This window comes from Perna viridis, chromosome 5 (assembly GCF_037379345.1).
Source record: "Perna viridis isolate PV_CMFRI_1.1 ecotype Kerala chromosome 5, ASM3737934v1, whole genome shotgun sequence".
In the NCBI taxonomy this organism is placed as follows: Eukaryota; Metazoa; Mollusca; class Bivalvia; order Mytilida; family Mytilidae; genus Perna; species Perna viridis.
In genome coordinates this window covers 9,394,448-9,418,195 of record NC_142449.1, presented here as the reverse complement: position 1 = coordinate 9,418,195, position 23,748 = coordinate 9,394,448, and the positions used below count along the sequence as shown (strand labels likewise).

General features: G+C 35.9%; 1 long non-coding RNA gene and 1 pseudogene across 1 annotated transcript; one reads left to right on the top strand and one right to left on the bottom strand.

Annotated features, from left to right (window-relative positions):
* Positions 1-6,648: 6,648 nt before the first annotated feature.
* LOC148615890 (uncharacterized) lies at positions 6,649-23,171 on the top strand. The gene is made up of 3 exons (XR_015922078.1): positions 6,649-6,744; positions 22,182-22,305; positions 22,843-23,171. It is a non-coding gene; the product is annotated as an uncharacterized LOC148615890 (long non-coding RNA).
* Positions 16,199-18,868, bottom strand: LOC148615891 (uncharacterized; annotated as a pseudogene).
* Positions 23,172-23,748: the final 577 nt, after the last annotated feature.

Here is a 23,748-nt window from a genome sequence, read left to right as displayed (position 1 = left end):
AAAGCAATCGCCCGCAACATGCCCAGTGTACGCCGTTTATATGTTAAAAATTAACATTTTGGTTCATGTTGAGGTATTTTTTCATTGGTAGGGGTGGTAATTTTTGCACCAACTTTACTTGGAAAAGTTCAAATATTAATTACCTGGCCGATTTGAAAGCTTAGACACTATACAAATCTACTGTATCACACAAAAGCTTGTTTAAACTACGGTATTCTGAAAAAAGCGATAATAACGGGTGATATAGAAGAAATTCTGAAACTATGTAAATTCAACTCGGCGGGTGTTTCTAGAAAAGCAGAGGAACGCCTACCCTACCGGTGTACCTGATCAGTTTTTAGTGGAGTCCGAGTTGCTCCTTTGCTTTTGTTACTTTGTATGATTTTAGTAAATTAATGTTCTTTGTTGTGTATGTCTGTTTTCCATGTCTGGTCTTTGTCCCTGGATTACATTCTTTTGATTACCGCTATAACCTTGGTTCCCTTGATTACTCTTTACGATTGTATAGTAATTTTAACCCTATAAAAAATCAGATGCCTGAATTGTTTACATATTTTGGGTAAATAATTATCTTTTAAATTATGAATGCCTAAAATATGAGTTTCACAGTCTCGGTATGCTGTGAATAAGAATTATGCTTGATACTGAGACCAGTTTTCTAGTGGAAGGGTTTAAATTTTTAAACATTTAAAAAAATCTTTCTTGAAAATCAGTTAGGGTGGTTTATTAATTCAGAAAATTTAATTTCTATCGAACGATTCCAAATTTGAGACTTTTTAGTCGAGTAATATCTTGTAGAGTCGAAGCTATGCGACTTTTTGCGGGAAAATTGAAAGTCCCATTTTTTTTATTTTTTATTTTCATCATTATTTTTTGTTTTGGTTTTATAAATTCTGACTACGAAAATCGCCACAAGTCACCATCAGAATCCAAGAAGTATCAGTTGTGAATATCCCGAACATAAATAATAAATACTAGTAAGCCATTCTTCACTGAAGAATAAATACTCTAGGAGTTTTGACATTGAAAAATATGTCAATTTAAGCGATTTCTATGAGACAGAGTTCCATTGAATTCATTTCGATACAAAACCCAAGTGTTACCGCAAATTTCTTTGTATCATTGTAAAGCTGAGACATTTGGCAGCATATTGATACATACATATGTGAATTTACTTCGTTTTGCAGAAAAAAAAGAAGTTAGAAGTATAAAAACCGTAAACAATATGCTCCAAGGACCCTAAATAGCTCACCTAGTTGTTTTTGTTTTCTTTTAAGGACAACAACTCCAACAAGGAGCTGTCCAACAATTTTGACTCAATGAACACTTTGGTAGGACTTATCAGAAGGATCCTTTTATTAATTGAAAGTTTCATTCTATATATTATAGTTTTCAAGATATTGGCTGAAAACTGCTGAAAACTTTTTTTTGTCTTTCAAGGGAGAAAAAATTAACAAGGAGTCATCCAACAAGTTTGATCCCCACAAATATTTGTAGGTCGTATCATAAGGATCATTTCAACAATTTAAAGTTTTATTTTATCTATCATAGTTTTCAAGATATTGACTAAAATCTGTAAAAAAAATAATCATTTTTCACATTTCAAGTGCAATAACTCTTACAAGAAAACGTCTGACAACTTTTTCTCACTGTAGACTTTAGTAAGCCTTATAAGGATCATTTCAGCAATAAAAAGAATTTGGCAAAACCTAATGGTTTTGGAGATATATGCAAAAAACTATTGTCTGACCCCTATGTTCTATTTTTAGTAACGGCGGTCATGTTTTACAACAAATCAAAACTCCCTACATCAGTTCTATGCAAGATACCTCAAGAAACATTCATACCAAGTTTGGTTACAATTGGTCAAGTAGTGTCAGAGGAGAAAATTTTGGAAAGAAATAATTTAAACATTAAAAATAGCAAATAAAACATCAAAAAATGGCAATAACTCCATCGTGGCTTAACAGATTACAACAAAAATTTGACCACAGATAGATATAAACATGCAAAATAGCCTGTCAAAATGTGGCTAAATCTAATGGTTATAGAGATCTATGCGAACATATACGGTATGACCCCTATGTTTTATTATTAGTGAAGGCGGCCATGTTTTTCGACGAAACAAAAATCCCCATTTCAGTTCTATGTAGGATAACACAAGAAACATTCATACCAAGTTTGGTTGTAATTGGTTAAGTCGTTTCAGAGGAGAAGAGTTTTTTGTATAATTGTTAACGACGACGAACGGCGACGGACGAGAAATGATGGTAATAGTTCACATGGTCTTGGGACAGGTGAGCTAAAAATGATTTTTGCCTCAACTTCCAGGGGTAGGGGTAATATTTTTAACATTTTTTGAAAATTCTTTCTTGAAAATTAGTTTATTAATGTAGAAAATTAAATTCAAACGAAATAACTTGTAGAGTCGAATTTATTCAAATTTTCGCGGTAATCGAAATATATCGAAAAATATATTCTGACTACGAAAATCGACACAAGTCATCAACAGAGTCCCAGGTGTATCAATTGTGATAATATTGGACGTAAATAACAAATAAGCTATAAATACTCAAGTGTATTTCGTTCAGCATTTTTCTAATCGGCGTTGTGACGTCTATTTTGCCTTTTACGGACTGATTTGAAGTTTACACAATTAAAAAGTTCCGGGGTCACACGTCATCATGAATTTTTTGTCCACATCACGTAAAGAAGAAACCACCTTATGTAAAGAAGAAACCACTGCACATAAAGAGAAGAAAATGCACATAAAGTATTTAGAGATCGACATAATGTAAAGATGAAACTACCTCACGTTATAAGAAAACCACTGCACGTAAAGGTAAATCCACATAACGCAAATATATGTTGAAATAACGTAATCATAAAACTACAGAACGTAAAGACAAAATTACAGGACATAAAGACGAAATAGCAGAACGTAAAGACAAAACGATATAATGTAAAGATGTTCCTAAAAACGTAAATACAAAATGACCACATGTAATTATAAAACCACAGCAAGTAATATAAAATTGACAACACGTAAACAAATGTGTATCTCATCAGACAGTTTAGGCGTTCCATATACCAGAATCAACTTGTACAATATGCCAGTGGTTGCACAAATTCTTCCCTTGTCCGATTTCTCCTTCTCCTACAGTGCAGTAGATTCAGAATAATGTTATAGAGTAATAGTACATTGTCCTCCAAAGCAGATTTTTTATGTTTATGGCAGACCTCAAAACCAATAACATCTTTGTTGGAAACAAATTGACTCATTCGTATAAAGTATATGTAGTAATAGATTTCTGGTATTAATACATGTACATGGACTGGGAATTATTGAAACTTAAGTGCTTTAGAGTGTCTGTCCTGCATGTACAAATCATTTTCTAAAACGCAAAACAGATGGACAAGATCCAAAGGATGAACAAAACTTCTTAGTGTAAATGTAAAGGGGGGCTGCCATTTTGCAACTATTTTACCTTACAATTGATGAGTGATTACCTGAAAGGGTACCAATACGGGAAATTGTTTATTTCATATCTTTTATGGAGTTTAATAGTAATTTCTGAGCATGACATAAATTAATTACCAGGTATACCTTTTTTCAAATAATATGCTGACATTCATGACCCGAGATGATTGTTACATGTACAAACAATTATTTCGATTGGAAATAATTTACTACACATTTATTACAACGTAAATTCAGGGCTATTTCAACAGTCATTTATTTCTAAACCGGCGAAAACCCAAATATGCCAATTGGCACATATAGAGAGAAAAAAATTGGTTTACCCGAACCAGTAGATTTCACACAAAAAAATGCGTCTATTCTATGCTTTTATACTGGGTAAACTTGATACTAATTGAACGTCATTTCGCGTCGTTGCCATAGCAACATGTCAATTACTGTTTCAAAAACATGTAACTCATACTAGATTGTTATCATTACTTTTCACATTTTTATTGTTAGTTTGTGGAAATAACAATGATAAGCCTAATTTTTTCCATTTCATTTTGTCATTTTTGGCTCCGTATTTTTCACTTATTTTTATGCATTTAATTCCCTCTTTTGAAATTATAACAAATAAACAGAACACAAAAGGATACGCATTTTTATCCTTTAAAACACTTATACTTTTAAAATCTATCACAATTTTGGGGTTTGCGAATACTGCAGAAATTAATATTGTTTAATACCGCCTGGTTTTCTCGTAGAATGACAGTTAAACAGATTTAAAAGACGTTATCTCGCATAGGGCAACCATAAAAATTTTGAAAAAGCCACAGAAGCAACCCCAGGTCAAAATGAAAGATCCGTCAAGAATGAGGCATTAATGTTTGACATACCTTTCGATTTTCGGGTGTGCTTCTTGAAGCGTTAGATGTTTAACTAAATAATATCCGCGAGAAAAGACATTTGCATTAAATCATAATCTCAACATTTCCATACTTCCAAAACTCACCCGGATGGACCCTTGTTTTCTTTATAGACATGCATACATATGTAATCTGCCCACTGAAGTTCATGTATTTAGTGACCCTCGACCATGTGGCGGTTGTTGGCTTCTGACAAGGATATTACACCAGTAAATGTCTTTTGAACTAGCTAACAAGAGAAACCTTCTTACCTTAGTAAGCACGCTCACAATAACCCACTCGCAAACATAAAAAAAATCAGTCCCTAAAAGTGATCCACCATCGATATACTTCTTCTTACTATACACCAAAGATTGAAAGAAATAGAATCGCTTTATAAGCAACAAATCTAAATTATTTATTTTGTACGAAGTCTTCCCCTAAAATCAAGGTTTTGAGTCGCCTTTGCCCCTGGGAGGGAGCCAGGATGGACTCAAAACCTTTACTTCGAGAGTTTGTACAAAGCGTCTCTCCCAAAAACTGACCCATTCGATCCTGTCAAAACGGTAAATTATTCGCCCGCCTCATATTAACGGAAATCAGACAAAATTTGAAGCGCTGTCTAGTTGACAACATGGGCACACGGATGAACGGACCTACAGAGTGATAGATGGGTGGGTTTAAACGTTACATATCCGCAACTTAGTTGTGTGAGGTAAACTATTTAAGTTAAATTGATTATAATGATAAAACCTTTCCCTCATTTTGGCATTTTGAAAAACAGAATGTTAGACAATATCACTGATTATATTCATGAGGCAAAAAACAAAGCTCCCAGGAGTCTGAATTGCTCAACTGGTTAAAGGTTTGCCTTTCAAGGACAATAACTCTCAGTTCATCAGGTCTCACTAACCACTTCCGGGTCAAATGGCCACCCCCCTATGTAGTACCAAAAACACAATGAACCTAGACATATGCATTGTAAGTGCATTATTTGTGTGTATTATGATTAAAAGTAGTCAAAATGAAGCTGAGAATGTGTACTTTAAAATCATATATGTAATTAACTACAAAAGTGTATGAATATTGTTTACATGTGTGAGTAATTTGCCTCCATGCTGTCAGTTAGCAAAACAGGTAAAAATGTGGATTTTCAGTATTATTTATTCAAGTAAATTTTGTGAAGAATTTCTACTATCATCGTACCATTAGCATAATGATTTTGGAAGCCTTATTTTCCAAGCTTCGCAACGGTATGCAACTTTAAGATGTCATTTGTCCTGGGAATTCACAGTGAGACTTTGAAAATTACTTTTTTAACATGTAAAGTAATGGAAACGTTAGAAGTGGTTAGTGAGACCTCAATTGGAAGTTTCATTCTATCTATAATAGTTTTGAAGATATTGACTGAAAACTGCTTAACAAATATAATGTTTTGCCTTTCAATGGCATTTACTCTAACATGGAGTCGTCGGAAAACTTTGTTCTCCCAAAACTTTTGTAGGACTTATCATAAGGGCCATTTTAGCAACTAAAAGTTTCATTTTATCTATAATAGTTTTCAAGATATTTGCTAAAAACTGTTAAAAAACGTCATTTCTCACCTTTCAAGGACAATAACTCTTACATACATTCGTCAGACAACTTCGATTCCTTCAAAACTTTTGTGGGCCTTATAATAAGGATCATTCAGCAATTGAAAGAATTTTACGAAACCTATCTGTTTTGGAGATATATGAGAAAAACTTCTGACTGACCCCTTTGTTCTATACGGCGGCCATGTTCGTTGGCAGATCAAAAATCCTCCCACATTAGTTCTATGCATGATACCTAAAAATGCATTCATACCAAGTTTTGTATTAATTGGTCAAGTAGTCTCAGAGGAGAAAAGTTACGAAGAATTGTTAATGACGGACGACGACAACGACGGACGCCAAGTAAGCCAGGTGAGCTGAAAATGGGCCGTATAATATTGAAACCCCTAAAACTGTTGGGTTACACAAAATCATGCGCTTTTCCCTACATTCTCGGGAGCTTTTTAAAGTTACTTTACAAGTGAATTAGGTTAGATTTAAACGAAATGTACATAAGGTTAACATAGCATATGTAATTCCTCAGTAAGAAACTCATTGTTAATCGTAAGGATAAAATACATAGGGCGATCTGCTACCTTTTGCATTTTCTAACGTGGTCCATGCACAATCAAACGGTAATATTATTATCGATCAGTTCATGTTCATTTCTCTCGCTTGTACAGCGTGACTGGCTGTTTAGAAAGGCTTGGCATTCAAAATAAACACATTTTAGTTGAATGAATTGTTACGCTTCAATGGAAGTAAATGCATTCTATTTTTATCCAGAATGTAAATTCGAAATGTAAGTAGATTAAGTAGTAAATTAATTATGATGAAAAGAAAGAATACAGAAAGTAAACCTTAATCAAAGGTAATAAATAGGATTAGAAAGCATAGTGAGAATGTATTAAAAATGTGTTTAATAATAGACTTAATCCAAAAATGAGATAAAATAGAAAATGGCGTCAATGGCCACAGAACCGAGAAATGAAAATAAATGTTTTCGTGAACTGGATATTACAAGATGATTTTGTGAACCGCCGATTCAGTATATATGGCACGTTAGTACTCTTCTGTAACATTAGAAGCGGATATCCTTCCGGCTTTAAAATAATAAATCACAATACTACACAATCAACAGAGAAACGGATACAAGAAAAAAAAACGGTGCGACGGCAGATATTCAATACAGAACTCTTAAAAGATATGAAGAAGTTTAATTACTAAGGATCAATTCAATACCCAGTCTCTCTGGTAAGCAGAGAAGATCATGATAAAATTATGCAGTATCACAGAAGCTTAAATATAACTAGGCGCACAATTTTGGTATACATATACATGTCCCGTGATCATCTTGTCATATCCCGCTCATCAGCTATGACGTGTTATCAAACTATGAGACCATATAAATAATAATGGACAAGTGCGCATGTATAGAACATACTCAAGACAAATACTTAAAAAAAAACTAATAATAATGTTCTCGTCATCGCTGTTACTTAAAGCACAAGAAAAAAAACAATCTGTAGTAAGGTTGGGGCACTAGGCCAAACAAAATCTACTACTTACTACATGTATAACTACATTTATTGGTTCGAGCACTTTCCGTCAACTTCGGACATACAGGAAAGAAAAACACCCTGTAATATAATAATGGCAATAAGCTACATATATGGAAAGTATACAACATTATAGATGATAACACATAAAAATATTCACACCTAAAAGAGCATAGCAGAATTCGCTTAGAACAACCGGGCACTGCATTTAAAAAGAAAATAACTATTTGCGTCTTGTAAGTAGTTCATGTATCTACATACCAAAATGAATATAGTATGTTTTGCTAACTAAAGACTGATTCTCAAAAATACAGATAAACTACTAAATCAATTATGCACTGTTCCATAATTCACATTAAACGAAATGCTTATATAACTACACAGTTCAAAATATAGAAAATATAAAACGCAATCATTCTGTTAAAATGACTTAGCATTTAAAGTATACCTTGTAAGTTTGTACAAAGGCTTTTTGTACGTCTGGAATAAACATGTATCAAACAGTCATACCTACAGTACAATATACAAATCATAAATACCTTTAGTAGAAATAGTGCTGCGGTAAACAAAATCATATTTATAAAGGAATACAGTTTAGATATTTAGCACATTACCAATGAAAATGTACGTTCGCACATATTTTAGTGAATCAGGATTTAGACATTTTAACTTTTAAACCGGTTTCTTTAAAAATAAAATGCGTTAAATATCTTTTTAGCAACTAGCGCTCGTCAGTTACTCACTTCGATCGCATATCTGCTCATAGCCACTCATTCCTATACTAAATCGTGAATTAGAGCTAGACAATTAGAATAATTAGTAAAGAGAATGAAAAACTAATCTGAGAATAAATATTGAATCAGTATGCAAAATTCTCCCTGTAACATTAGCACATCTGATATGCTCGACTATTGAATTCTCTCTGAGAAGATTCCCGCCGAATAATTTCAGTCTGAACTCAAAGAAGTAAAATTCAATACCTAAAACACCTGTCCAATTTTACACCTGAGCGAACCTGAAATACCTGAATCTACTCCCAGTACTAACACACCTTGAATAGGACACTACAATAAAAATACAATCTGTCCTGAAATATGAATTAATTAACACAATGAAAATGCACTAGTAAACCTATAAATATACATACATACCAAAAATACCACCTTACCACACATTCCCTCCAGCTGCAAAAATGACGTCCCGTCATTACAGCTAGTGTTGATGGATGATGTCTAGTACAGAAAGATCTGCTTCTCTGGTTAAGCCAGTCTCTCTAAACAGAGGTGTCTGTGCTAAAGTTGTCAGATATTCAGCTTTCTGTCGCCAGTCAGGTAAACTAGACGGTACAGCTTCAAACTGTCCAGATCGAAGTCAGGCTGGTTGTCTTCACATCCTACCAGACCATCTGTCATACATGGTGATGTCTGTTCTGACTCCTGAGACGTATCACTATGGACGAAGTGACCATCAGTGATATCCTCAATATCATCGGACGCGCTTCTCTGTGCCTCCTCAGATTGGGCGTCCCCAATCGAGCTGGTATTGTCAACTTGTACATTCATGTTAACAGCAGGTGTCTCAGCAAGAGTTGATTCGCTGTCTACTGTCCAAACGGACCCAACATCGGACTCCTCACTTACTGTTGATTCTGTTTCATCAACTGATTCGTCTTCTATTGACTTTGCTGTCTTTAACCTAGTTCTTGGGTGTGGCACTGGCTTTGGTTTTTCTGCAAGCTTATTCTGGTCTCTAATGTTACCCACAGGAAGTAACAAGTTTCGGTGAATCTTTTTGATGCTTCCCTTTCAATCCTCTCGGGTAACAGCAAAGACTGGCTTCTCTTGATTTTTTGCTGGTCTACAACAACATAAGGTGTATTTCCCCACTTGTCTGCCGTCCCTCGAAATGGAGTATCTTCACCAGAACTCTATCACCCTTCTGGATGGCGGCACCTCTAATGCGGACATCATATCCTTTCTGGGTTGCATGTGCCTTTCTGGATGACTCCGCTGCTAGCTGATAAGCATTGGCTAATCTGTCACGTAGATCCTGTACATACTTTGTCATCGGCATCTTCTTGTCCTCATGTAGGCCAAAAGCAAGATCCAGTGGAATGATTGATTGATTGTTGGGGTTTAACGCCCGAGCAGCAATATTTCAGCTATATTCAGGCGATGAACATAAAAGGGATGATAAAATGAACATGAAATGGTGATGATGAAATGATAAAGGGATGGGACACAAGGATAGTAGGGGCGAAAAATTTTGATTGCTACAAGATAAAAGGGAGATATGGGTAGGGTCGGGCAATTTAGCCTCCTGTGGCGGAGCGCAAAGGTTCCTACTCCTATCGAATACCACAACAGGGTTCTTTAACGTGCAAGGAACGTGGCATCTTTCCCAACACGGTGCACCACTATGGTTTGCGGTCAGGTTTCCCGTATTATAGCCTGACAACCCCAGTATGTAACACGCCAGGGGTACCCCATTCCACCACCTGGGGCACTCAACCCAGTCGCTCTGTGGGCAGAGCGACTAGCCCCCCGCTAGGTTTCTGAGCACTGTTTAGTCGCCTTTTACGACAAGCTTAACGCTGTTGTAGGCCTATTGTTTTGACACCCGGACCTGCACGGGGCAAGATCCAGTGGAAGGCGAGGATATCGTCCAAACATAACAAAATATGGTGCAGCTCCTGATGTTTGTCTATGGTTATGGTTAAGTTAGGGTTAGGGTTAGGATTAGGTCTAGAGATAGGTCTAGGTTAGGTTTCGGTTAAAGTTAGATCTAGACTTAAGTCTTGTGTCTGGTGTTGGTCTTGATGGTCTAACATGAGGCATTTGATTAAAGTTATATCTAGAGTTACTTATCGGGTAAGGGTAAGATACATGTACTTCTTTCGGTTCTGGGTTATGTTTAGGGTTAGTGTTTGTAATAAACTTAAAGAGTTTGTATTAAGGTGAAAGATACTGTCATGATAAAGTTATTACTAGGGTTAGGGTCTGAATTTCAGATAAGCTCTAGTACCAAGAAAGTTGCTAGAGTCAACCGTTAGATCATGGATCGGGTCTATGATTAAAGTTAAGTTTATGGTTATGTGTAGATTTACGCCTAAGGTTACGTTTAAGGTTGAGGTCGGATGTTGCCCTTTGTCTAGGGTTATGGTTAAGTCTAGAGTTAGGTCTATGTCAGGTCTTAGACTTTATAAAAGTCACACATAAGAGTTTGTTATGGGGATTGGGGTCGGATGTTGATGTTTGTTCAGGGTTATGGTTAAGTTCAGGTTAGGGTTAGCGGCTTGGGTTAGTGATGAAGGTTATGGTTTGGTTAGGGTAAGGCAGATTAAGTGTATGGTTAAGTATATGGTTACGAGTAGTGTTATGTATGTTACTAAGGTCTAGGGTTAGGGTTAGGGTCAGAGTTTCAGATAAGGTCTTGTGTCAGGAAAGTTGTTAGACTCAACCGTTAAATATAGGCCCATGTCAATGGCAAAGGTTAAGTTTATGGTAAAATGTTGGGTTATGGTTGAGGTCAGATGTTGATATTTGTCTAGGGTTATGGTTAAGTTCGGATTAGGGTTAGGGTTAGTGATAAGGGTTGTGTTAGGGTTAGGGTTAAGTGCATGGTAAAGTACAGGGTTACGCCTAGTGATATGTATAAAGTTAAAGTCAGTAGGGGTTGGCTAGGAATAGGTTTAGGATTAGAGTTTCCGATAAGGTATAGTGTCAAGAAATTTGTTAGACTCAACCACTAGATAAAGTATCAAGTCTATGGCAAGGGTTAAGCCTTTGGTTAAGTGCTGGGTTAGGCTTAGGGTTATATTCAAGATTCGGGTCAGATGTTGATGTTTGTCCAGGGTTATGGTTAAGTTCAGGTTAAGGTTAGGGGTTTGGGTTAGTGGTAAGGGTTAGGTTAGTTTACGGTAACGGTTAGGATTAAGTTCATGGTTAAGTGTATGGTTAAGTATAGGGTTAGGGTTGAATCTTCAGAATTGCGTAGGGTTACTTGTGTCTATCGCAGGTTTTGTATCGGTTAGGGTTTGGTGTTATGAATGTTATTGTTAAAGAAGTAACCTCATGTCAGGTTAAAGGTCTGGAGTTAAAGATAGACATAGTTTAGGTTAGGAGGAATGAAGGGAAAATTGTAGGTGATTAGAATCTTTAAGAGTAGAGACAAGAGTTGTTAGAGTCAAGAATGGTTAGAGTCGGGAGTAAGAGTCAAGAGTCGTTAGAGTCGGGGCTACGAGTCCAAAACCGGAGTAAAGAGTCGTTAGAGTCAAGAGTCGGAGTCAAGTCGGAGTCAAGAGTCGTTAGAGTCTGGGGTACGAGTCAAGAGCCGAACCGGAGTAAAGAGTCGTTAGAGTCAAGAGTCGGAGTCAAGTCAGAGTCAAGAGTCGTTAGAGTCTGGGATACGAGTCAAGAGCCGGAGTAAAGGGTCGTTAGAGTCAAGAGTCGGAGTCAAGAGTCGTTAGAGTCGGGGTAGGAGTCGAAAGCCGGAGTAAAGAATCGGAGTCAAGTTGGAGTCAAGAGTCGTAAGAGTCGGAGTCAAGAGTCGTTATAGTCGGATGTAAGAGTCAACAGTCTTTATAGTCGGACGTAAGAGTCAAGAGTCAGTATTAAGGGGTCAAAAGAAAGAAAGAGGAAAGTAAAGAACCAAACATAGCCTCAAAAGGTGGGGTTAGAGTATGGAAGGAATATCAGCGAGAAGACTTGCAAAAATAGTATTAAAAGTAAAAGTAAAAAAGATTTGTTCTCATTTCGTTCTCAGTTTTCGAAGAAGAAGGTCGTCGTTTACAAGATGACCACGACCTGTCCAGAATGCCAGATGATCTGTCCAAGAAGGTATAATATGAAACGTTATTTTAGGAAACTCATGGATACCCGGCTTTAATTGATGTACCCCATCGGAGTGAAACCAAGTGTTTTCCTTATTATAGAGCATCGCAAGGATCACTGCGTCTATCACGCAATGCGAACAATGCAAACAGACCAATACAGCCCAAATACGCATCCTGAATCTGTTTAACAAAATCCACAGAACCATCAGTCAGAATGCTCATTACCTGGTTCTGTTTAAAAATCCCAGGTACGTATCACAGGCCATGACCATGAAATGTTTCCCAAAAAGACAAACTACTTTATGAAATCGTACGAGTGTGCCACTGCCAAACCCCACGGATATTTATTGATCGACATGAAACCGGACACTCCCGACAACTTCAGATTTAAAAGAAACGTTTTCCAATGGGAATTTCAGGATGTCTTCTTGGATGAAAAAAAAAGTATAAATAGAGATGAAAAAGGATGTGTGGTCACCTCTTGGGCGACTCCAAAGGAGATTGACGCACCCGGAGCAATAAAGATTTACAAGATAGTCCCCTGTCGAGGATACTCGGACGGCAAAACTACTTATAGTAAAGCAGAATCATAAGAAGATCGTACCGTGAAGTTATATAAAGGGGAAGAAGAACACTTTATGGGAGTAGAACCCGGATTTGACGACACCCCGACGAATGAAACAATGAATATGAATAAAATATAAAAGAAAAAAAATGTTGTGTAATAAAACTAGACTAAGGAAAGACCTCCTTACAAGACAGGATCGCTCAAAATTGTTAACACCTAAAAAAAACCGTTAGCGATAGCATTACAAACATATTCACTATCAGAGCCTCATAAAACGGGTCAAAGTTTGAGTGTAAGTAACTTGAAAATATACTATAGCAATAAAAAAGTTCCTGAAAAAAAACCATCATACAGTACTTAAACAAAAAAGGGGCGAAGGAACAAACCGCGAATGAAAATATTGAGAGAAAAAATACATTCCGTAGTTCAATGGTTTTCCCCCATAACGGGTCAAATCTAGTACACGCGACATGTACATATTAAAAGTATGAAAAAGAAACCGATTTACCCGATATAGCTTCATAACACGTTCAAAGGGTGTACGCGACATGCAAATATCGAAAATACTATAGCAGTAAAAAGTTCAATCTCCTTATAATAACAAAAGAATAGAATCAAACGAGCACACGTCTCAAACTTTAACGGAATATGGCGTAAGAAACAAAGTACGAATGAAAATATGGAGAGAAAAAAAATCAACAAATCAATGGTTTACCTAAAACAACCCCATAACGGGTCGAATCAAGTGCATGCGACATATAAACATTGAAAATATTAAAAAAAGGAATTTGCCCGATAGAGCCCCATAACACGGATAAAATCGATGAAAAGGTTGAGTGGGTCTGTAATAGGTAATGAAATGGCCAACTTTAAAAATCTAATTATAATAAAAATGAAAGGCAATACACCATTCAAAAGCTCTTAACGTTCCAAATGAAAATCTTACAATTGTCAGGATAATCTTTAGTGGTTAGTCAAAATAGAAACATTAATTACTCAAACTGAATACAAAAAATATTAAAACAAAGATAATTAAAACAATGATAAAAATTTATTTCTTAGTGGTTAACATTGCACAACACGTCCTCACACTTGTAATGTATTAATAAAGCAGAATAAAAACGGTTAAAAATCAATACATGGGCTATTGAAATCACCAGTAAAATGGAAAGTTTCAAACATCTGTCTAATCCGTGAGACATCTATTCAAATTTCACAATCCATTGAACACAAAGAAAATCAAATCAAAATTTAAAATCTGTTCAAAGTGCCAATTCACATATTACACAAAGAAAATTAAATTACAATTAATTTACAAAAATAATTAAAAAAAAAACAATTAACGATAATGAAAATGGGGCTGTTGTCAGTGTGTACATACAAGTATTCCTTAAACATATCACACACCGCCCACTTCAAGGCCAGGAATTCCAACTTGTGTGGTGGGTATCGCTTCTCAGACTTAATTAGAGTCCTACTAGCATAACTGATGACTCTCTTTACCCCCTCATGTTCGTGGTACAATACTGCTTCCAAACCGACTCCTGAGGCATCTGTATGTACTTCATAGGGAAAGTCACTGCTGGCATATCCAAGAATGGGTGCGGACTTAAGTAGATCCTTCAAGTACTGGAGGGCATGATCTTGCTCTGGTCCCCATTGCCATGGTTTCTGCTGATGTTTCTTCGATTTCTTGGATAAAAGTGCTGGCATCAGGTCGATTAATGACTTACAGATTTTGCTGAAGTTACGGATGAACAGACTGTAGTAGCCCACAAATCCTAGAAATCGGCGAACATTTTCAGGGCTGGTTGGCTTTTGCCAGTTCACTGCTTTGTCTGTCTTGTCATGATCAATTTCCACCCCACTGTCAGACACAACATGACCCACATACTTAACTTTCCTCTTAAAGAAAGAATACTTGTCAGGTGCTAACTTCATTCCATGCTGTTTAATCCTTTCGAAAACCTTGTGAAGATTGTCCAGATGTTCCTCATATGTTCTGCCAAATACGATGACATCGCCTCTCCATCATACGCTGGTAAGTAGCTGGGAAATTTGCCAAACCAAACGACATTCTGTTTAATTCATAGAAACCCAACGGACCAACTGTGAATGCAGTTCTCTCTTTATGGTTTTCTAAGATCTCAACCTGATGATAGCCGCTCTTCATGTATATGGTTGATAAAACGTTACTTCCTGCCAGAGATTCCAGAAGTTCTTCAATTCTTGGTAGAGCATAACTATCCTTCTTGGTATTCTTGTTTAGCAATATGTAATCCACACAAAGTCGTAGTTTGCCATTCTTCTTCCATGACTAACACCACTGGAGATGCCCAAGGACTTTGAGATGGCCTGATAGTGTTGGCTGATAGCAACTGTTTAAGGTATTTGACTTCATCGTACATGGCTGGTGGAATTCGCCGAAAACGTTGCTTGAAAGGCTTGTCACCCAATAAGTGTATCCTATGCTTCACTTCGCAATTACCAATGTCGATGTCGTCTTTTGCAAAAATACTCTCATACGATTTGATCAACTGCATGCCCCTCTCAAGTTGCTCTGGGTTAAGTCGCTCTTGTTGATCTCTGTCTTGTCCAAAACCGATGCAGTGGATGGTATGACTGGTGCGGATTCCTGATGTTGAGATTCGATTGTGACTGGTTGGATCTCGCACAAGACTGCTTTCGGATTTATAGTGATTGTTCTTGTTGTTACATTTGCAATCTGCACATTTACTGTTCCTGTGTCCTTATATTCTGTTTTCGATCAAGCTTTGTTCAACATCTAGATCTTTGTAATTGGGCTGGTGTTTGGATGAGACCAACATGGCTGGAGTGGTACTGTATGGTATATCTCTATCTACATATCCTGGAATCTTTATGGTTGTGTTAGGTCCAATGGTAATTGGTCGATTTACAGCATTCTTGATGACAGCTAAGGTATTATGGTGCCATGCAAGTTCTTTCTCCCTAAGTGTAATAGCTCCTCGAAAAGTCAAATACCATGGTGATGTAAGATCGGATCTCTGTAAGTACTTTTCTTCATGCTGTTGTTGAAGTATTCCTTTAATATGGTGAAGGATGTTGGTTCCGATTAACATTGGAATATGACTATTGTAGTTGCTATCAGGAACAATTAAAAGATTACATGGGTGGATGTCCTTCTGATGTGGCAACTGTAACCCAGCTTCAGTATAACCCTCATACGGAAGTTGCTGCCCATCTGCACATTCAATGTCCAGTAGAGTTGTAAATTTTTGCAATGGTATGGCTGCTAAATTGTTCCTATAGTAAGTACAGCTTAAAGTTGAAAACGTTGAACCAGTGTCTAGTAGACTCTTTACATTCAAACATTTGAGTACAACCTCAGTCTCTGTTGGATCTCCAAACAAACCTGGTGGAATTGATGAAGGATCTTGTACTGTGGTTTCTGCACATAAGCCTATTGATGGTCCTGCTCCATAGGCTTTTTCTCGTTTAAATATTGTTGATCCTTGTCTAGAATAGCAGTGGAACCCTTCTTAATATAACCATATTTTCCACATCTAGAGCACTTGGTTTCTTGGGTTCTTGGTCTGATCTTGGTCTGATCTTGTGATGCTTGATCTTGTCGTCTCCTCCTGTTCGGTCTATAACGTCTACCCCTTCTGCTGAATTGAGTTTCCCATCTGTCCATTCTAGTAGTGAGTTGATGAATGAGTCCCTTTAATTAATCAATCTGGGTTTGTTGAATGGGCTCCGATGATCTGGCAACTTTCACAGTGTGTGGCTTGGTGTTGCTCTTTCTGTCATCATGATCTTTCTCTATGTGTCGCAAAGCAACTCTCAACTCATCAAAGTCTTTTATGGAATCGAACTTGTGTCCTGAGTGTAGCATGGTGTTTCTGTCTTTCTGATTAACTATTCCCTTCTCAACTGCTCGACCCATGATGGCTTCGAGTCTGCAACTTCATCTAGTGACTAACTCATCCTCAGCTTGTCTGGCATGGTAGAACTGTGCAAGCAAATCTTCTTTCTTTTCAACATCTCCATAAATGCTGTCTAACCTGTGGATAATATCCGGAACAGAAGCATTTGGACCAAGGTGCATCGGTATGACTCCTACGTCTCCTTTCAGTGATCTCCTGACGGCGTAGCTTATGTTTTCATATTATCTACCGTAAGTCCAGTAACCTCGTATCGCCATAACTCATAACTCGTCTCTCCTTTGTTGTTACTACCAGAGAAATTAGAAATTCTGGGTGGTTCTCTAAACTTAGCATGGGTCTTCTGCTTTCGTTTTTCAGTTTTAGTGTCAGAGTCAACTTACATCTCCGCTTTTGCTAAATAACTCTTCTTCCAGTTCTTTAACGCCTTTGGGGTGTCACATTTAGGTAAATCTATCATCTCTGTCGTCAGATGCTGGAGTTAGGCAAAATCTTCCAAGAATACTTTTGGTTCATCTCTGCTGAATACAACTAATATTCACCAATACCTACAAACTTACCTAAATACTTAATTATTTACTTAAAGAATACCCAGTTACTGCAATTTAACTACTTAATTACCCTACTGGTGCACCTGGTCCATGCTCCCAGTTTTTAGTGGAGTCCGAGTTGCTTATTTGCTTTTGTTACTTTGTATGTATGATTTTAGTTACTTTATGTTCTTTGTTGTGCATGTCTGTTTTCCATATCTGGTCTTTGTCCCTGGATTGCATTCTTTCGTTTGCGTCTTGTAAGTAGTTCATGTATCTACATTCCAAAATAAATATAGTACGTATTGCTAACTTAAGACTGATTCTCAAAAATACAGATAAACTACTAAATCAATTATGTACTGTTCCATAATTCACATTAAACGAATTGCTTATATAACTACGCAGTTCAAAATATAGAAAATATAAAACACAATCATTCTGTTAAAATAACTTAGCAATTACAGTATACCTTGTAAGTTTGTACAAAGGTTTTGTGGACGTCTCGAATAAACAGGTGTCAAACAATCATACCTACAGTACAATATACAAATCATAAATACCTTTTTTTCAGAAATACTGCTGCGGAAAACAAAACTTACATCATATTTATAAATGAATACAGTTTAGATATTTAGCACATTAACAATGAAAATGTACGTTCGCACATATTTTAGTGAATCAGGATTTAGACATTTTAACTTTTAAACCGCAATTGGTTTTCTTTAAAAATAAATTGCGTTAAAAATCTTTTTAGCAACTAGCGCTCGTCAGTTACTCACTTCGATCGCACATCTGCTCAAAGCCACTCATTCCTATCCTTACGCTAAATCGTGAATTTTAGAGCTAAAGAATTAGACTAAATATAAAGAAAATGAAACATTAACCTGAGAATAAATATAGAATCAGTATACAATACCTAAACACCTGACCAATTTCACACCTGAGAACCTGAAATACCTGAATCTACTCCCAGTACAAGTATACCTTGAATAGGACACTACAATACAAATATCTGTACTGAAATATAAAATAATCAACACAATGAAAATGCACAAGTAAACCTATAAAAGCACATACATACCAAAAATACCACCTTACAACAAAACAAACAAACAAAAAATGGAAAAACGGCTAGATATATAAAGTTCTATCACAATAACTAGTAGTGTTTCTCATGAACATTCAATGTCATATAGAAAACACTGAAAAAAGTTATAACAGTCCGTCGGTGCTTTCTTTCCGGTGCTATATTTTTAAGTTGTCACTTGAAGCTGATCCTCCTAATACTTCTCAATGAAAAAGAAAGTTCAACATGTACTACAGTAGATATCAGCTTCTGTAAAAAAAATCTTTCTTCAGATAGCAAGTGTGGACACATACTGCTATTGCCCGAAGAGCACATTTGAATATAAATACATTTGTCATTAATGTGTTTGCATTGTCTTGAAAACTCCTCCATTCATTGATATCAATAACTGCATTATACATATGCTGATAAATATCCATTTATAGTGAAGTAGCTTTTAAAGTTTGGATGTCAGTATCTGGCTACAGGTCCTACATCATTTGTCTCCATATGGCTGTCACTTCACTCTATACTAATATCCCAAACGATGACGGTAAAGAAGCTTACAATGAAGCTTTGGACGCACGATATATTTTGGACCCCCTACTGACTGCCTAGTAAAATTACTCAACCTAGTTTTGAAGTATAACAACTTTACTTTCAACGACGAACACTACCTCCAAATCGATGGTACAACTATGGGAACGAAATTGCTATTTCATATGCTAATATCTGCATGGGTAAGTTAGAAAATGAAATAATTTCAACATATTTATAGAAACCCCTCTCTTGGTTTCGATTCATCGATTATGTCGACATGAAATGAACTGAGTTGTAACAAAATTTAGACAATTTTATCACACATTACAACTCATAATATGATTTTTAATTGAATCACTTTTGCTTATGACTTCGTTCCAATAAAGTAAAGTTTGTACATGTACATAAAAAAATATGTTTAGTCACCTTCATATTTAAACATTGTACATGTAAATATAACTCATTTTTAAGATGTTTACCATATGACTGATTGATTGATTAATGGGGTTTAACGCCTGAGTAGCAATATTTCAGCTATATTCATGCGATGAACATGAAATGGATGATATGATAAAATGGACATGAAATGATAATTATGATGAAATGAAAAAAGGGATGGGACACAGGGGTAATAGAGTCCACAAATTGTGATTGCAAGTAGAAAAAAGGAGGGAAGGGTACGGTCAAACAATTTAGCCTCCTGTGGCGGAGCACAAAGGTTCCTACTCCTATCGAATAGTTTTTGTTAAAGGAAACATTTTTTCAGGCTACAAATGTATTTAGAAGTTGATAAAATTGTTTGATTCAAAATTCAGTTAAAATATTGATTTTGAAGTGTTAACTGTAAGCCAGTATCAACGGATTTATTCTTCAAGTCCTTCATATACCGATATCGGAATTTTGTTTCATATGAATTTCGAATGTTTTCTGTTTCGTACATTATTGTAAGTGGGAAATTTTTCCATTATGCATTTTTATTCTCTTTTGCTAGAGAACTCTTGAACAAGGACTGATATAAAAAACGCCTTATAAAAAAGGCCTTATAGATGTAAATTCTTAGCAAGTCACAAAACTACTAATTTGGTTCTAAGGAAGAGTAATTGACAGGGTTTTTAGGGAATTGAAAATGGAGCATAACCAAACCACAAATTTGCCTATTTATGTATGGGTATGGTGCTGACAGCTGCGTCATCGTCAACGGTGTCATCGTTAGCGGTGTCCGTCTCGTCGTCGTCGTACATATTCACTTTCTTTTCTACGATTACTTTATAGTTATGGTTGTTTTAATTGTTATGAATTGTTTATATGATTTAACTACTATTCAATTTTGAGTTCATGGCCTCTACCATTTTAAAATTACGGCCATCCATGTAACTGACAGATACCACACTGTTGGTTTCGGTTATTCTTAAAAAAGTCCAGAACTTGACCAAGCTAACCTACATAAAGTGAAATGGTTAATCTTTAACATGACACAGCAAGTTCAACATATCCATGCACGTACGCCCTCAAGAAAGAAGCACTGTTATATGTATAAGACTTGTCTTATGGTTATGGCAATCCATCGTGGTATTTGTTCCCCATTTATTTATATCAGTAGATATTTAGTAACATATGTTAATGGATATTTATCAACATGTGCATACTTCAGTTATTGATATCAATAAAATATGAGTTTTCTAAACAATGCAAACACATTCAACCTACCGGTGCACCTGTTTTCCATGTCTGCTTTTTTTGTCTCTGGATTGCATTTTTTTTATTTCCGCTAGAATCTTGGTTCCCTTGATTACTCTTTCAAGACAAAACGTGTGTATGTTAAATTTGCTCTTCGGGCGATACCAGTTTGCGTCCATAATTTTCCGTTCAGGCAATACCAGTCTGTGTCCACGCTTGTTGTTTATAATTAGAATCGATTGTAAATATACATGCCGTGAGTGTGCTCTTGGCCGCGGATAATCCCTTTTGGGAATTTGCGCTTGAGATTTTTCTATTTGACCACCACTGTCGAAACACAAAATGTATCTCCAGCGCCGAATCTCAAAGGGATTAGACATTGGACTTAGTCTATAACATATTTAGTCTTTGCAGATTTGATTTCCTTTGTATTGCGAGTTTGGCGTCACTATGACTTATTTCATTTCAAAATTTAAACAAGAATAAAAATAAATCCCTACCTACCGACCCTACAAAACTTACGAATGGCGATCTGAAACATAACATTCTCGGCCTTGGAGATGTCTCAACAATTGACTCGCATGCACCAATAAGTTAATTGACTTACCACTCTCTCTTTCATGAATTGAAAAGTGTTGATTGTTTTGCTTGGTCAAAGATTCAGCAAATGCCGTAGGCTGTACAGTGTGCAGATCGCAAATTGGATCACTAGGTCATGTATCGACATAAAATCACTTGAAAACGAATTTAATGAATTTAGTGAATGGAAGTGGTCACATGATAATTGATTTTCCCAAATACACCATGATCCACATTCACGGGTATGGCTATTTTTTTATTTAGAGAAAGGAATTTGCTACTAATGACCTAATGTTCTACTGCATATTTCGGGTTTAAATCTCGTCAGACATTCCCCAGCGAGCACTCCACATTGAATCAACGTAGAAATATGGTGGATATTTGGTGGTGACGTCGATCAACGTCAATTCCACGTCGTATCCACGTGGATAAATTCCACGTTGATGTTTCGACGAAATGTCTACGTTGTTTCCACGTCCATGAAATCCACGTGGATGTGTCGACGTTGAAATCGTGTCAATAATTTCAACATGGATTCATCCACGGTTTTCCCAGGTCAGGGTCATATAACTTTTAGTCGAATAACTTTTTTTTAATTTCACTCCGCGCATGCTTTTCGACAGTCCGCTTTCTTCAAATTTGAAGATGTAAACAAACTCGGATTGAGAAGAACGAGAAGAAAACGCTGATTACAGAGCAGATTGAGCCATTTCTTTCACAGGATGGGAGTTATTTTATAGTACATGTGACCAGATTGCTTAATTATAATCTTAGTTCGTGTTAATAATGATAAATTTAGTATAATAACCGTTATTCGAAAAAGGGGGAGGGAATCCAGATGCGATGCTGACTTTATTCCATGTTGATCAATTATTTAATTTCATTGCAAGGAGATGTTTTCTGTTTTATATTTATTTTGCTTTTTATCGAATTTATCAAATAGACCTTTAATTGCAGGACACTTAAGTAGCACTGAGTTCTTGAAAAGAAGTTACAGTCTTCAATGCCACGGATAATAAATACTGTACAGAAAGAATTTGTAACACTTGGAAGAGTTTACAATGTAGTCACACCTGCTCTTGTAAGTACATATTAAATCTGTTATTAATATTACAAACTCAAGGATTAATTCATTAGTCTTTATATTCCCTTGCTGAACATATAGAAATCACAACTTGCATGTCACCTCCTATAATTGTCTCTTTGTAAGTTCTTGGAGCCCAATGCCTCCCTAACTGATCAATGGAATGTGATGATATTCAGGAATCTCAGGCATAATATGATAATGTAGATGTACATAAAGTTTATATTTTTTCTTTAGTAGGTCTGGAATGGCCAACAGTATCGAATTGAAACAAAAATTGTTTATGATTTTACGAGGGCTTTTTAGCAACTCTATTTCAATCCGGAATATTAGTATAATTTGGACCAAATAACCAATTCAATTTTGAAAAATCTTGAAAAAATTGACAGATGGACAATGCACAAATTGCATGCATGAATTACATGTACATCAAATTATGTCAAAGTAGTAATGTTAAAAAATAGAGCCTATCATATTAAATAGAGGTCTATTTATCTAAGGCATAATTGTAAAGAAAATATACTTTTATTTCAGAGGTGCAAGGTCAGAGTTTTTACATTGGTGGATAAAGAAACAAGTTGTTGCACAAGAACTTTCTATTCACAGAACTTATAAGAAATGTTTTTGATACATGCACATTATTGTTGACATAAAATCTACTTTGAAAGACTGTTTACTTTCATCTTATGTTGAACTAGTTGAATGGGTAGATACTGTCGAAAAAAAGTTGTATATTTCAAATATAATATGTATATATAGCAATGAAAGGCTTTTGTTATTGTGAGTGCAATGTGATAAGATTTAAATATATTACAATAAAACATTATTGAAGGTTTACAATGTTATATTATTGCCATATCAGTTTAAACTCGAAAATAAAAAGGGTATACATTCCTACATTCAGTTATTTGTTATTTATATTGAGATCAAACTTTATTGGTATGATGTAAACTGAATGTGATTCCAACTTAAAGAGAAGGTATATTATTTCACAATAGTTTTAAAGGCATGTGATGTTGCGTAGGATTCAACAAAATACACTAAATATACATGTACAAGAAATGTTTATGTTGCATCACTAAAACGAAAGATAAATAAAAAAACTTCTTGGTGATAACATGGCATATTTCAACTCAATCACTGCCTTTAAGGATCAACCTTAATTCAACGTGGATGTTAAATTAATTTTCAACGATCTTCATACGTGGAATTTAAGTCATAACGTAACGTTGATTCAACGTAAAATTTCCACGTGATTTCAATTTTCATATCAATACCATTTTTCAACGTTGTTTCCACGTTGAGAACTGACGTGATTTCAACGTTGAATCCACGTCGCGTGCCCGCTGGGTAAAAGTTGTATATAAGTTAACGCCGGTTACACTTATAAAAAATTATTGACTCGGGTATAACTATTTTTTCTTTTTTTTTTTCATGTAT